The sequence below is a fragment of the Dermacentor variabilis genome, chromosome 8 (genome assembly GCF_050947875.1).
Source record: "Dermacentor variabilis isolate Ectoservices chromosome 8, ASM5094787v1, whole genome shotgun sequence".
Lineage (NCBI taxonomy): Eukaryota > Metazoa > Arthropoda > Arachnida > Ixodida > Ixodidae > Dermacentor > Dermacentor variabilis.
This window is the reverse complement of record NC_134575.1, coordinates 143,912,220-143,928,908: the sequence shown is the minus strand read 5'-3', so window position 1 is coordinate 143,928,908 and position 16,689 is coordinate 143,912,220. Positions and strand designations below refer to the sequence as shown.

At 43.2% G+C, this 16,689-nt stretch overlaps 4 non-coding genes across 4 annotated transcripts; all 4 read left to right on the top strand.

The window, feature by feature from the left end:
* The first annotated feature begins 4,582 nt into the window (after positions 1 to 4,582).
* TRNAI-AAU (transfer RNA isoleucine (anticodon AAU)) lies at positions 4,583 to 4,657 on the top strand. Its single transcript has one exon. It is a non-coding gene; the product is annotated as a tRNA-Ile (tRNA).
* A 2,317-nt stretch (positions 4,658 to 6,974) lies between these two features.
* TRNAI-AAU (transfer RNA isoleucine (anticodon AAU)) lies at positions 6,975 to 7,048 on the top strand. The gene has a single exon. It is a non-coding gene; the product is annotated as a tRNA-Ile (tRNA).
* Positions 7,049 to 7,214: 166 nt separating this feature from the next.
* TRNAI-AAU (transfer RNA isoleucine (anticodon AAU)) lies at positions 7,215 to 7,288 on the top strand. Its single transcript has one exon. It is a non-coding gene; the product is annotated as a tRNA-Ile (tRNA).
* Positions 7,289 to 15,934: 8,646 nt separating this feature from the next.
* On the top strand, positions 15,935 to 16,009 carry TRNAI-AAU (transfer RNA isoleucine (anticodon AAU)). Its single transcript has one exon. It is a non-coding gene; the product is annotated as a tRNA-Ile (tRNA).
* Positions 16,010 to 16,689: the final 680 nt, after the last annotated feature.

The window sequence follows — 16,689 nt, the reverse complement described above, 5'->3', positions numbered from 1 at the left end:
TACTGCGCACATTCCAAACCGCTTTTTATTCGGTTAAAAATTCTGCCCATCAGTGTTATGCTACCGCACATTATTGTATCTTTATTCACCGCTAAAACCACGTTTCGTACTAACTTCCTTATCAGAATATCAATGCTCAAGGAACGTGTACCGGCAGCCAACACTCGACAATTAGAAAAGTGGGGTCTGCCCAAAACTCGAACGAATTACGGTCAACAAATGTTAAAGTATATAATACCTTACACCCTGAACAATAATACAACCTTAATTGATGGCCCCGCAATAAATAAACGTGCTTTAATTGAATACTTTTTAAACAGCATAGCTTAATCGGCAACAGATTTATATCATGCACTTTACATTGGGCATTTGGCGTTCTTTTGTGTGGACTAGTGTGGAATGATTTTGCACACATTGTCCAATTTCACTTTCTTTTTCTCGCTCCCCGTTTTTTATAATAGCTCATTCTTCATAAAATATTTAACTTGAAGTTAAGCATGTGTGCACTTGAATGGTGTGTGTGTGTATATATACCATGTACGCGTGTATATGTATATGTAGGTGTACATATATGTATATATATAGGGGCGTATGCGCGCCACTTCTACAGGTTTTTGCGTGTGTACGTGTGAATATAACATGTCAGTGTACAATATTGGTTTGTTATTGGTGTATGTATGTGTAAATATTTTTTTTGTTGTCGTTCTTCACAGCTTGGTGCGAACAGTTTCTTTTTTTCTTTTTTCCTTTTAGTTCTTTTTTTGTTTCTCAAGTTGCTTTTTTTTTTCCTCTTCTAGTCCGACATACACTGCTGTTTTGCCGCTGTTGCCACTGCTTGTAGGGCCTCAGGCCTCGTCAAGCTGCTCAATGAGCAGCTTTTTGTCTGGGGTCCATTTTTCCTTTCCTTGAGGAAAATAAAACTGATTCTGATTTGGTAACGTCATGCCTTCGCCGTATGAGACGGAGCTTATGATGGTGCAGAGTTTTGTTTTTGTAATTTTGGCGGTCTTTGATTTCCGAAATGTATTGTAGTTTGCGCTTGCTCTTCTCTTTCAATGGCAAATAATCATGGAATAGCAATACGTATTGGCACGCTTAACGTACGAAGGTTAACGGCTAGACGGCGACAAGCACAATTAAGTTGCCTGATGCTGGAAAACGACATAGATATTCTTGCTGTTCAAGAAACTAAAATTGAAAGCGAAGAGCAAACGGACAAAATGGTTCAGGTTTTTAAATCGCGTTACAACACTTGTGTTTGTCATGGAGTAGGTAAGGCCGTTGGCTGTCTTTTATTTTTGCGTAATTCAATAGGTATTGTTGAGCAGAGTGTAATGTCGGCCCAAGATGGGAGATTGGTCCTACGTGATTTCTCTTTCAATAATGTTGATTGGCGAATTGTCTGTGTGTACGCTCCAAACAAAATTAGTGATAGGAAAATTTTTTTTAACTTTGTTGAGTCACACCTGACGTGTGAAAGAAATGTTGTTCTTCTTGGTGACTTCAATTGTGTTTGCATGTCCGAAGATAGGGTGCCCAGTAAAATAATACGGGATACAAGTGCGCATCAACTCTGCGCAATCGTGGCAGACTATGATTTAGTAGACGTTGGAAGCATATTAAGCGGTAACAGTGTTGTTTTTACTCATTTCCAAGGGCAGAGTCACGCTCGACTAGATCGTTTGTACGTATCAGCAAACCTTGCGCGAACGGTCACTAGCTACGCAGTAAAGCACGTGAGCTTCAGTGATCACAGCCTAGTAACGTGTACATTAGGCACGAAACATAGAGGGTCTCACTTTAACTGGGAACTGTGGAAAATGAACGAAACGATCTTAAGTGATGAATGGTTTGTCAAAACGGTAAAAGGAAAAATTGACGTAATGCAAATAGATGCTACAACAAATTGGGCTGAGCTGTGGGAGCAGTTTAAAATTGAAGTGAAAATGAGTGCGATCGAGAGGGCTTGTGTGATGCGTCATAAAGCTAAACAAAGAGAGAAAGAACTGCAAAGCATGCTTGATTATTTTCTAAACGCGGAGTGCACAATACCGGGATTGTTTTCGAAACAGATTAGAGAAATTAAACGCGAACTTGAAAGGGTGGACACTCAAATTTACCAAGGAGCCGCGATAAGAGCACGATCCGAGAGGCTGTGGCTGGGAGAGGCGCCAACTAAGCGCGCGCTCAGTGACGAAAAGGGTTAAGCATCCAAAAATATAATTAAAGAAATTTGTTTTAACAACACAATGTCAAAAGACCCAGAAGTAATTGCAAAAGCTTTCGTTGAACACTACCGAGCGTTGCTCGGTAGGCAGGTGCCCGTAACAGAAGAGTTTGTAAACACCTTTCTAACACTTCTGCCAAAATTACAAGATGAAATAAAAGAGGGACTCGAGAGACCGATCTCTGCGAAAGAAATTACAGAAGCCATAGAAGACTTGGGTAAAGGAAAGGCGCCTGGACCAGACGGCCTAGGAGCAGCTTTCTATAAAACTTTCAAGGCAGAAATAAGCGAGATACTGCACAGTGTAATATCAGAAGCTCATGAAACTAAGCACTTGCCGCCATCATTCAGAAAAAGTCATGTTGTGCTTATACCGAAAACCACCGATACGGTAAAGCTGAAATCTGTCGCTGGATACAGGCCCATAAGTCTTACGAATTCGGATTATAAAATCTACATGAAGGTGCTCGAAAAAAGGATGCAGTCAGTTATTAAATCCATAGTAGGCCCACACCAAACATGTGGTATCAGGAATAGAACAATATTGTCGAATATTCACATCGCTAGGAGTATATTGGAATGCTGTGATGCGAACCTCGAATGTGTAGCAATGGTTCAGTTAGACCTAGAAAAAGCTTTTGACAGGGTTGCTCACAGCATACTTCTTGCCCTGCTAAAACACATTAATGTAGGCGAAGTGATTCAGGACGGAGTAGCCATGGCTTATGAGAACTGTTCCGCTCACCTTATAATCAATAAAAGACTCAGCGAAAATATACCAGTATTATCCAGTGTGCGCCAGGGGTACCCTTTGTCGCCCTTACTTTTTGCGATTTTCCTTGAACCTTTCTGTTTGAAGGTACGAGAAAACGAAAACATTCGCGGCTACCGTATTTTAACTCAGGAAGTAAAAATACTAGCTTACGCAGATGACATCGCACTTTTTTGCATTGACCAAGAGAGCATTAGGGAGGCAGTCAAGGATGCAAGAAAGTATTGCAGTCTAACGGGGAGTGCCATAAGCTGGCCAAAAAGCTTAGGCTTCTGGCACGGTGAATGGGACAGCCGGCGTGCAGTGTTACAAACAGTACCGTTCACAGATACGCCAACCAGTTATCTTGGTGTTCCTTTGGAATACTATCGCGATACCACGACGCAATGGACTGAACAAACTGAGCGGGCTAAAGCACAAACAACGAAGTGGGGAGGCAAGAATCTGTCAATATTCACGAGAGCCACTGTCTGCAATTTATTTCTTGTCGCTAAAGTGTTTTATATGTTGCAAGTTCTATGTATATCCCGAGTGTGTGTACAAAAGTTGCACAGGGTTTTTGCTATGTGCGTGTGGGGATCAGGATGGGAGCGCACGAGTCGTCTGAATCTGTTTCATGCTGTGCAGAAAGGAGGGCTGGGTTTGTCGCATTTATTTTTGAAACAAGTAGTGTCGCGTTTCATGTTCTTGCGCAAAGAAAGCGATTGTTTTTTGCGGTGCGTTATCCAGACGCGATTAGGTGACGCACTGCCAGAATATGTTGTGACGTCGTATGGCATACGTCAAGTGGTTGTCCGAAGTTTTTTGTTTGAAGTGATAAGCTCTTTCCGTTTTCTAAAAGTACACTTTTCTTTGGAATACCTGAACACTGTCGCAAGAAAGCGATTATACCGAGATTTAGTTAATATCATGTGTCCAGTACCAATATACCGTGCAGTATATGCACTGGGGCGTGAGCAGAATGTCTTAAAAAGAGTTAAGAAAATGCCTGTAAGAGCAACAACAAAAACATTTTTTTTCATGCTACACACTGGCACGCTTCCTGTCGAGCCATGGCTGCAGGAGAAGGGGACCTTTGAACCCTGGAGTGTGAATTGCCAAATATGTCAGAAACCGGAGACAATGGAGCACATATTTCTGGAGTGCAGGGACTCAGTCTTCCTTTGGGACATTCTGCAAAGGACACTAAAAAAAGAATTTCCTTTAACACCTTTTGGAATCCGTTTTTTACCGTATGAAGAGACAGAAGGCGTGCCATGTGATATGGTGATGTTACTCTGCATGCACAGCGTATGGAAAACACGAATGGCGGTGCTTAATGAGGATGTAGACGCTAAACCAGCCAAAGAATATTTTGTTGAAAATGTATTGTACATTCGCGAAGCGTTTAAAGCGCTCAGCGAACCACCTGAGAGGTTAACAGCATTTGAAAAGCTTGGAAACATTCAGCCTATTTAAACCAAAATTAATCGACAAGGTACACCCGCACATTGAACTGTCTTTTTTGTTTTGTAATCGCAGCGGAGAATAGCTGTGAATCGTGTATTCGTTATAAAACAGGCAATAAAGAAAAGAAAAAAAAAGGCCTGCTAAGCTCAGTCGGTTAGAGCGTCGTGCTAATAACGCGAAGGTCGTAGGTTCGATCCCTGCGCAGGCCAAGATGTTTCTTTTTATGCATATCCCAATGGCTACACTCCATATTTTTTACATTTTATTTTCTTACGTGATGCAAATGCGCATTCCTCTCTCTTCGCCGTCCGCGCCTACGCGCACGGGAATTGACGCGCCCTTGTCTTTTGGTTGGCCGCGCCATTGCTATCACTCGGCCTGCTGACGAACTTAGTCCCGGCAAGTCACCGGGGCCTGATGGTCTGGGAGGGGCTTTGTATAAGAGCTTTAAAAGTGAAATAGCTGTAGCATTACATCGCGTGATTAGGGAGATGTACGAGAATAAGGAAGCACCTCCTTCTTTTCGGACATCGCACGTTATTTTAATTCCTAAAGCAAAAGATCCTGCGCGACTTATGGCGGTTGAAGCCTACAGACCAATAAGCTTGACGAATACGGACTCTAAAGTTTACACTAAAGTACTGGTGCGACGATTGCAGACCGTTATAAAAGAACTTGTGGGCCCCCATCACACATACGGTATCAAAGGCAGATCGATCTTTTCGAATATACATACTGCAAGGACCATACTGGAATGCTGCGATGAAAGAGAGGACAGATTCACTACGACACAAATTGACCTTGAAAAGGCTTTTGAGAGAGTCGTCCATGATGTCATATTTTTGCTCTTAGAACATGTTAAAGCCGGTGCAGTGATAACAGATGGAGTGAGAATGGTGTACAAAGATTGCACTGCAAAGTTAGTAATAAATAGGAAATTAGGCGCAGTATATATATAAAAGTGGAGATATCAGTAAAACAAGGATGCTGTTTGTCACCTCTTTTAGTCGCCTTGTATTTGGAGCCTTTCTGTTTGAAAATAATTAAAAGCCAATCTATTCGTGGGTTTATCTACGCAGGAATTGAGACTAGAGTTCTTGCTTATGCAGGTGACGTGGCAATTTTTCGCCGTGATACAGAAAGCGCGAAAAACACTATGAAAGAGGTTGTTTCTTTTTGCACCGCTACTGGAAGTGTTGTCAGCTGGACTAATTGCCTAGGTTTATGGCACGGCAGCTGGACACAGGTACCTGAGTATTTTTGCAATATGAACTGAAGCGTTACCCCTGGAAAATATCTTGGGGTGCCATTACAACATTATCGTGACAGTGCCGCGTATTGGATCGAAGAAGTAAAAAGAGTTAAAGATCAGACAGAAAAGTGGGGCGGGCGTAATTTTTCGATTTTTCAAGAGCTAGTGTTTGTAATTTGTTTTTAGTTAGAAAGGTGTATTATTTACTATAAGTGTTATGCATGGCAAGGATTTCGGTGCAGAAACTTCACCGAGTGTTTGCGGTACATATATGGGGATCCACTTGGGAGAGAACTAGCCGGTGTAACTTGTTTCATTCGGTGAAGAATGGAGGACTAGGATTAACACATTTGTATTTGAAACAGATTGTTAGCAGGTTCTTTTTCTTAAGGTACCAAAGTGATATATTTCTGCGTACTGTTATTCAAGTGAGATTGAGTTCTTCTTTGCCTGAGTGTATTGTCTCATCAACAAATGAACGCACTCGAACACCAATTGGCTTTCTGAGGGAAGTTGTTATGTCCTTTTCTTTATTGAAAGCGCATTTTTCGAATGAATTTTTGACTTCAGTGACGCGTAAGAAACCTTATAGTGATCTGGTTCATGTTTTCTTGCCGCATCCTGTTTACCGTATGATGCATAACTTAGGACCTGAACGCAATATGCTGAAACGCGTTAGAAAAATGCCGGTTAGATCTTCATCGAAAACCTTCTTTTTTCAATTGCATTCGGGCACTCTCCTTGTGAAGCCATGGCTGCAAAGCAAGGGCTTCTTTGTTCCATGGTCTGTTAACTGCATCATATGTAAAAAACCTGAAACTATTGAGCACATCTTCTTGGATTGCCAATACTCAGTTTTCTTGTGGGATGTTCTCAAACGAAATCTGAAGAAAGACCTGCCGTTAAGTCCTTTCGGTATTCGGCTCTTACAGTGAGCAGACCCAGGGGGAGTGCCGGCTGACTTGATAGTGCTTTTGTGTATTAGCAGCGTGTAAAAAACGCGCATGGATGTCAGGAATGCCCGCGTAGATGAAAGGTCTGCGAGGGAACACCTAAATGAAAGCCTTAGGTACACGCGTGATGCCCTCAAGCACATGATTGAACCCCTAGAGTGGTTTCTGGAGCTTGACACTTTGGCGTGTGCGATATCCTCTTTGAGTGCCTTTTAAGTATGTACAGTCTCTCGAAGTGATGTAATATTATCTTTTTGCACCAAGTGGCCTACTTTGTACGCGTTTGATTGGTGTTGAAATCAAGGCAACAAAGAAAAAAAAGGCCTGCTAGCTCATTCGGTTAGAGCGTCGTGCTAATAACGCGAAGGTCGTAGGTTCGGTCCCTGCGCAGGCCACGATGTTTCTTTTTATGCATATCCTAATGGCTACACTCCATATTTTTTACATTTTATTTTCTTACGTGATGCAAATACGCATCCCTCTCTCTTCGTCGTCCGCGCCTGCGCGCACGGGAAATGACTCGCCCTTGTCTTTTGGTTTGCCGCGCCATTGCTCTCACTCGGCCTGCTAGCTCAGTCGGTTAGAGCGTCGTGCTAATAACGCGAAGGTCGTAGGTTCGAACCCTGCGCAGGCCACGATGTTTGTTTTTATGCATATCCCAATGGCTACCTTCCTTATTTTCTTAAATTTTCTTACTGGATGCAAATACGTATCCCTCTCTCTTCGCCGTCCGCGCCTACGCGCACGGGAAATGACTCGCCCTTGTCTTTTGGTTGGCCGCGCAATTGCTCTCACTCGGCCTGCTAGCTCGATTCCACTTCCGGCCACCACAGCGGACGGTCACGGAATGTTGTGCTCCGTAGGGGCGGTTCATGTGGCCCAGCCGGGCCGCGGTATCAGGCTTACGGAAACGTCTTCACAGGATTACCAGCTTGTTTTGCAGCATCTGCCATCAGGTATGACCGTGTGTAATACCGTGTTTTTGCACGGTGATTTGAAGGCCAGGCCCTATCGAGTCGAACATTTTCGTGATGCGCTTGACCGTCATAAGCTGTTGCCGGAGGTGGTGGCCCTCGGGGCCTACCAGATGAACCATGTCTGGGCTATAACATTCAAGGATGAAGTCGGAAAAAAGAAGCTGCTGTGAGCGAAGGCCTTTAGCGTCAAAGAACACCGCTGCGTCGCCATTGACCCTTGCAACCAGGATATTAGAATGAAGCTGTTCTGGCTCCTTCACACGACTCCCGACGAGGACGTCAGAGCAGCCTTGGCGCCGTTCGGAACGGTGACAGAAATTTCCAGGGAGCGGTGGCGAGTACCAGGGTGCGGCGACAAAGGTTCTCACACGCGTCTGGTATCGTTACGGCTGAAGGCTGGTATGACCATGGAAGACATCCCGCATCAGCTACGAGTATCAGAGGACCATGCGCTCGTGATCGTGCCAGGCAGAGCTCCGCTCTGCCTCCGATGCCGCGGCACCGGCCATATACGGCGCGAGTGCCGTGTGCCACGCTGTGGGCTCTGTCGTCGTTTCGGCCACGACGAGACCCAGTGCGTGAGAAGTTACGCTAACGTGACCGGGTCTGGCCGGAGCGACGCGTTAGACGAGCACATGATGGATCAAGCGGACGCGGAAGAGACTGCTGGAGCGGGCGGAGACCCACGAGGCACGGAAGGGAAGCCAGTGGTCATGGCAAGCGTCAAGTGCCAACCCAGAAAGGGCAGTAGCGAGGCAGTGGCCAAGAACGAAGTGCAAGGTGAACCGTCTGCAGAAAATTCTACAGTGCGTGAAAGTGGGGGCGACGCGGAGGCTGCCGAGGGCGTTCTGCGACAGGGCAACTATGGCGCTGCCTTCATCGAAGAATCCGGCGAGCAAATGGACCACGCCAGCGCCGTTTCAAAGAGACCTCGCGAAATACCCGATCAAGATGGCAGGCTTGAGCAAGACGACGGTATCAGCAGCGAAGGGCCACCCACGAAGGCTTCCTCTTTCCGGCGGTCTACACTCAAGCCCAAACCGAACGTTCCGCTCGAGAGGAGGCCGACGCGAGAACATCCACCTGAGGGGCGTCAGACGCCGACCAATCCGCCAGGTGGTCGGCAGACGCCGACCGTCCCACCAGACGGGTGACAGATGCCGGCTGTCCCACCAGATAAGCGGACAACGCCGACAGTTCCCCCGCGGAAGCGGGGTGCTGTTTGGTAGAAGGCTCAGTAAGGACTAGGTGCTGCGGAACCTTTAAGTGAATGATGAGTAGCGCATTAATATTCGTTCAATGAAAAATAAGCACGATCAGATTGAAAGTTTTTTAGGTAACCTTGCATTGCCGTTTGATTGTTTGTTATTCACCGAAACATGGTGTGAGCATGAAGCAGACCTACTGAAATTAACATCGTACGCCACCTTTTTCCTAAATAGGCCTTCCCGCGGAGGAGGAGTAGCTATTTATGTTAGGTCTTCTTTAAGGTGTAGCATCATTCCACAATTTACCGTTATAACCAATGACTATGAAGCACTCGTGCTACAACACAACACTTACATTCTTTCTGTAATTTATAGGCCCCCTGGTGGAAACTGTAACACCTTTTTCAAATTTTTGAATGCTCTTCTTTATTACTGTTCACAATATAACTACACCCTATTGCTCGGCGGCGACTATAATATTAATCTAAACGAAGTGAACGCTCATTCAGTAGAATTTCTTACGGCCATTGAATCCAATGGGTTCACCAACACCATCACATCTCCAACGAGAATCACGGTCTCTTCGTCAAGCATTATTGACTTGTTTATTGTTAATATAGATATCATCGTAAAATCTTCCGGCACACTGTCTTGTGATCTAAGCGATCATTGTCCAATTTTTATAACAATAGAAAAGCATCAACCTGCACCTGTTCGAAGCAGACCGGTAACCTTTCGGGCAATTACTGATAACAAACTACAATCATTCAGGCGACTGATAAGTGAGACACCATGGACACAATGTCTCAACTATCGTTCAGTGGATGAGGCTTACAATGCGTTTATTGATAAATTTAAAGTGCTTTATGACTCAAGTTTCCCATTAAAAACGAGACAATTACCCCCAAAAATTAAGAAACCACGGGTTTCACCTAGCCTTTTCAAAATGATTAAAAGAAAAGATCGCCTGTACCACAGTTTCTTGGTAACCAGAAATCCTAATGATTACGTTGTGTTTAAGCAGTTTAGGAATAAATTAAATAATGACTTGCGCAAAGCCAAGCGTGACTATTACTCAGTAATTTTCGCGGGAAGAAAGAATAATTCAAAGCTAATTTGGCGTGCAATAAATGAGGTAATTAACCATAGAAATATCTCGAATGACATTGGCGAATTGATTATCGACGGGTCACCAAAATCAGGCGTACTATTAGCCGATTGCTTTAACAACTTCTTCACCGAGCAAGCAACAGCAAAATATAACGCAGATGCGTGTTCTGTTATTTCAAATGAAACAACCAGCTCAGTATTTCTTAGCCCAACAGATCCATCAGAAGTATTTACCGTTCTCATGTCCTTAAGAAATAATTCCAGCTCTGATGTAGAAGGCCTCACAATTAAACCAGTAAAGTTTGTCGCTGACTTTCTTGCACTTCCTTTGTGTCATATTATTAACCTTTCACTAGAATCGTGTGTTTTCCCTGCAAGAATGAAACTGGCTAAGGTTACAGTCATTTTCAAGTCAGGCTCGAAAAACTCCATGAGTAATTATCGCCCCATCTCTATTCTTCCTCTTTTTTCGAAAGTGCTAGAAAAAATTCTGCTCAAACGTCTGCAGAACTTCTTTGATGCTAATCAGTTAATATCACACTCTCAATTCGGTTTCCGCAAAGGTTTTTCTACAGAATCAGCTTTATTAGTCCAAAAAGAAATTATTTTACAGAATATTGAAAACAAACTCTTAACACTAGGAATCTTTTGTGGATTTCAGTAAGGCCTTCGATTGTCTAGACCATAATATTCTCTTAGACAAGTTAAACAAGTACGGCGTTAGGGGAAGGACACTTCAAATTTTCAGTTCATATCTTAAAGACCGTGAACAAATAGTGAACATAGATGGTTTTTGTTCATCCAAACGTTATCTGAAATGTGGCGTCCCTCAGGGCAGCATATTAGGACCTTTTCTTTTCAATGTCTATATAAACGATGTGATAACAATTTCGACAGAAGCTGATTTTGTAATTTATGCCGACGACGCTTCCCTATTTATCTCTGGTCTTTCGGTTACAGAAATAAATTCAAAAGCAAACAATGCCCTAAACAGCCTTTTAAATTGGTCTAAATTAAACAATCTCAAAATAAATACAACTAAGTCAAAAGCTGTTATTTTCCGCGCTATAAATCGTCACATAGGGACTAACTTAACCATTAACCTAGGCAATAATATTATTGAGGTCGTTAGCCACCATAAAACACTGGGTGTTGTATTTGATGAGCACCTTCGATGGACTGAGCACACTAATTACGTATCCCTAAGTTTATCTAAAGCTGTTGGAGCACTTTCCCGGTGTCGTGGCATTCTTCCAGTGCACATTAAAAAACAGATATATGTTTCATTATTTCAATCACACATTGCATATTGTCATCTTGTTTGGGGCACGGCATCACCGACTAACATGAATAGAATTGTGAGCCGGCAAAAGAAAGCCATTCGTATCATTGCAGACGAAGAGTACTGCGCACATTCCAAACCGCTTTTTATTCGGTTAAAAATTCTGCCCATCAGTGTTATGCTACCGCACATTATTGTATCTTTATTCACCGCTAAAACCACGTTTCGTACTAACTTCCTTATCAGAATATCAATGCTCAAGGAACGTGTACCGGCAGCCAACACTCGACAATTAGAAAAGTGGGGTCTGCCCAAAACTCGAACGAATTACGGTCAACAAATGTTAAAGTATATAATACCTTACACCCTGAACAATAATACAACCTTAATTGATGGCCCCGCAATAAATAAACGTGCTTTAATTGAATACTTTTTAAACAGCATAGCTTAATCGGCAACAGATTTATATCATGCAGTTTACATTGGGCATTTGGCGTTCTTTTGTGTGGACTAGTGTGGAATGATTTTGCACACATTGTCCAATTTCACTTTATTTTTCTCGCTCCCCGTTTTTTATAATAGCTCATTCTTCATAAAATATTTAACTTGAAGTTAAGCATGTGTGCACTTGAATGGTGTGTGTGTGTATATATACCATGTACGCGTGTATATGTATATGTAGGTGTACATATATGTATATATATAGGGGCGTATGCACGCCACTTCTACAGGTTTTTGCGTGTGTACGTGTGAATATAACATGTCAGTGTACAATATTGGTTTGTTATTGGTGTATGTATGTGTAAATATTTTTTTTGTTGTCGTTCTTCACAGCTTGGTGCGAACAGTTTCTTTTTTTCTTTTTTCCTTTTACTTCTGTTTTTGTTTCTCAAGTTGCTTTTTTTTTTCCTCTTCTAGTCCGACATACACTGCTGTTTTGCCGCTGTTGCCACTGCTTGTAGGGCCTCAGGCCTCGTCAAGCTGCTCAATGAGCAGCTTTTTGTCTGGGGTCCATTTTTCCTTTCCTTGAGGAAAATAAAACTGATTCTGATTTGGTAACGTCATGCCTTCGCCGTATGAGACGGAGCTTATGATGGTGCAGAGTTTTGTTTTTGTAATTTTGGCGGTCTTTGATTTCCGAAATGTATTGTAGTTTGCGCTTGCTCTTCTCTTTCAATGGCAAATAATCATGGAATAGCAATACGTATTGGCACGCTTAACGTACGAGGGTTAACGGCTAGACGGCGACAAGCACAATTAAGTTGCCTGATGCTGGAAAACGACATAGATATTCTTGCTGTTCAAGAAACTAAAATTGAAAGCGAAGAGCAAACGGACAAAATGGTTCAGGTTTTTAAATCGCGTTACAACACTTGTGTTTGTCATGGAGTAGGTAAGGCCGTTGGCTGTCTTTTATTTTTGCATAATTCAATAGGTATTGTTGAGCAGAGTGTAATGTCGGCCCAAGATGGGAGATTGGTCCTACGTGATTTCTCTTTCAATAATGTTGATTGGCGAATTGTCTGTGTGTACGCTCCAAACAAAATTAGTGATAGGAAAATTTTTTTTAACTTTGTTGAGTCACACCTGACGTGTGAAAGAAATGTTGTTCTTCTTGGTGACTTCAATTGTGTTTGCATGTCCGAAGATAGGGTGCCCAGTAAAATAATACGGAATACAAGTGCGCATCAACTCTGCGCAATCGTGGCAGACTATGATTTAGTAGACGTTGGAAGCATATTAAGCGGTAACAGTGTTGTTTTTACTCATTTCCAAGGGCAGAGTCACGCTCGACTAGATCGTTTGTACGTATCAGCAAACCTTGCGCGAACGGTCACTAGCTACGCAGTAAAGCACGTGAGCTTCAGTGATCACAGCCTAGTAACGTGTACATTAGGCACGAAACATAGAGGGTCTCACTTTAACTGGGAACTGTGGAAAATGAACGAAACGATCTTAAGTGATGAATGGTTTGTCAAAACGGTAAAAGGAAAAATTGACGTAATGCAAATAGATGCTACAACAAATTGGGCTGAGCTGTGGGAGCAGTTTAAAATTGAAGTGAAAATGAGTGCGATCGAGAGGGCTTGTGTGATGCGTCATAAAGCTAAACAAAGAGAGAAAGAACTGCAAAGCATGCTTGATTATTTTCTAAACGCGGAGTGCACAATACCGGGATTGTTTTCGAAACAGATTAGAGAAATTAAACGCGAACTTGAAAGGTTGGACACTCAAATTTACCAAGGAGCCGCGATAAGAGCACGATCCGAGAGGCTGTGGCTGGGAGAGGCGCCAACTAAGCGCGCGCTCAGTGACGAAAAGGGTTAAGCATCCAAAAATATAATTAAAGAAATTTGTTTTAACAACACAATGTCAAAAGACCCAGAAGTAATTGCAAAAGCTTTCGTTGAACACTACCGAGCGTTGCTCGGTAGGCAGGTGCCCGTAACAGAAGAGTTTGTAAACACCTTTCTAACACTTCTGCCAAAATTACAAGATGAAATAAAAGAGGGACTCGAGAGACCGATCTCTGCGAAAGAAATTACAGAAGCCATAGAAGACTTGGGTAAAGGAAAGGCGCCTGGACCAGACGGCCTAGGAGCAGCTTTCTATAAAACTTTCAAGGCAGAAATAAGCGAGATACTGCACAGTGTAATATCAGAAGCTCATGAAACTAAGCACTTGCCGCCATCATTCAGAAAAAGTCATGTTGTGCTTATACCGAAAACCACCGATACGGTAAAGCTGAAATCTGTCGCTGGATACAGGCCCATAAGTCTTACGAATTCGGATTATAAAATCTACATGAAGGTGCTCGAAAAAAGGATGCAGTCAGTTATTAAATCCATAGTAGGCCCACACCAAACATGTGGTATCAGGAATAGAACAATATTGTCGAATATTCACATCGCTAGGAGTATATTGGAATGCTGTGATGCGAACCTCGAATGTGTAGCAATGGTTCAGTTAGACCTAGAAAAAGCTTTTGACAGGGTTGCTCACAGCATACTTCTTGCCCTGCTAAAACACATTAATGTAGGCGAAGTGATTCAGGACGGAGTAGCCATGGCTTATGAGAACTGTTCCGCTCACCTTATAATCAATAAAAGACTCAGCGAAAATATACCAGTATTATCCAGTGTGCGCCAGGGGTACCCTTTGTCGCCCTTACTTTTTGCGATTTTCCTTGAACCTTTCTGTTTGAAGGTACGAGAAAACGAAAACATTCGCGGCTACCGTATTTTAACTCAGGAAGTAAAAATACTAGCTTACGCAGATGACATCGCACTTTTTTGCATTGACCAAGAGAGCATTAGGGAGGCAGTCAAGGATGCAAGAAAGTATTGCAGTCTAACGGGGAGTGCCATAAGCTGGCCAAAAAGCTTAGGCTTCTGGCACGGTGAATGGGACAGCCGGCGTGCAGTGTTACAAACAGTACCGTTCACAGATACGCCAACCAGTTATCTTGGTGTTCCTTTGGAATACTATCGCGATACCACGACGCAATGGACTGAACAAACTGAGCGGGCTAAAGCACAAACAACGAAGTGGGGAGGCAAGAATCTGTCAATATTCACGAGAGCCACTGTCTGCAATTTATTTCTTGTCGCTAAAGTGTTTTATATGTTGCAAGTTCTATGTATATCCCGAGTGTGTGTACAAAAGTTGCACAGGGTTTTTGCTATGTGCGTGTGGGGATCAGGATGGGAGCGCACGAGTCGTCTGAATCTGTTTCATGCTGTGCAGAAAGGAGGGCTGGGTTTGTCGCATTTATTTTTGAAACAAGTAGTGTCGCGTTTCATGTTCTTGCGCAAAGAAAGCGATTGTTTTTTGCGGTGCGTTATCCAGACGCGATTAGGTGACGCACTGCCAGAATATGTTGTGACGTCGTATGGCATACGTCAAGTGGTTGTCCGAAGTTTTTTGTTTGAAGTGATAAGCTCTTTCCGTTTTCTAAAAGTACACTTTTCTTTGGAATACCTGAACACTGTCGCAAGAAAGCGATTATACCGAGATTTAGTTAATATCATGTGTCCAGTACCAATATACCGTGCAGTATATGCACTGGGGCGTGAGCAGAATGTCTTAAAAAGAGTTAAGAAAATGCCTGTAAGAGCAACAACAAAAACATTTTTTTTCATGCTACACACTGGCACGCTTCCTGTCAAGCCATGGCTGCAGGAGAAGGGGACCTTTGTACCCTGGAGTGTGAATTGCCAAATATGTCAGAAACCGGAGACAATGGAGCACATATTTCTGGAGTGCAGGGACTCAGTCTTCCTTTGGGACATTCTGCAAAGGACACTAAAAAAAGAATTTCCTTTAACACCTTTTGGAATCCGTTTTTTACCGTATGAAGAGACAGAAGGCGTGCCATGTGATATGGTGATGTTACTCTGCATGCACAGCGTATGGAAAACACGAATGGCGGTGCTTAATGAGGATGTAGACGCTAAACCAGCCAAAGAATATTTTGTTGAAAATGTATTGTACATTCGCGAAGCGTTTAAAGCGCTCAGCGAACCACCTGAGAGGTTAACAGCATTTGAAAAGCTTGGAAACATTCAGCCTATTTAAACCAAAATTAATCGACAAGGTACACCCGCACATTGAACTGTCTTTTTTGTTTTGTAATCGCAGCGGAGAATAGCTGTGAATCGTGTATTCGTTATAAAACAGGCAATAAAGAAAAGAAAAAAAAAAGGCCTGCTAAGCTCAGTCGGTTAGAGCGTCGTGCTAATAACGCGAAGGTCGTAGGTTCGATCCCTGCGCAGGCCACGATGTTTCTTTTTATGCATATCCCAATGGCTACCTTCCTTATTTTCTTACATTTTCTTACTGGATGCAAATGCGCATTCCTCTCTCTTCGCCGTCCGCGCCTACGCGCACGGGAAATGACGCGCCCTTGTCTTTTGGTTGGCCGCGCCATTGCTCTCACTCGGCCTGCTGACGAACTTAGTCCCGGCAAGTCACCGGGGCCTGATGGTCTGGGAGGGGCTTTGTATAAGAGCTTTAAAAGTGAAATAGCTGTAGCATTACATCGCGTGATTAGGGAGATGTACGAGAATAAGGAAGCACCTCCTTCTTTTCGGACATCGCACGTTATTTTAATTCCTAAAGCAAAAGATCCTGCGCGACTTATGGCGGTTGAAGCCTACAGACCAATAAGCTTGACGAATACGGACTCTATAGTTTACACTAAAGTACTGGTGCGACGATTGCAGACCGTTATAAAAGAACTTGTGGGCCCCCATCACACATACGGTATCAAAGGCAGATCGATCTTTTCGAATATACATACTGCAAGGACCATACTGGAATGCTGCGATGAAAGAGAGGACAGAGTCACTACGACACAAATTGACCTTGAAAAGGCTTTTGAGAGAGTCGTCCATGATGTCATATTTTTGCTCTTAGAACATGTTAAAGCCGGTGCAGTGATAACAGATGGAGTGAGA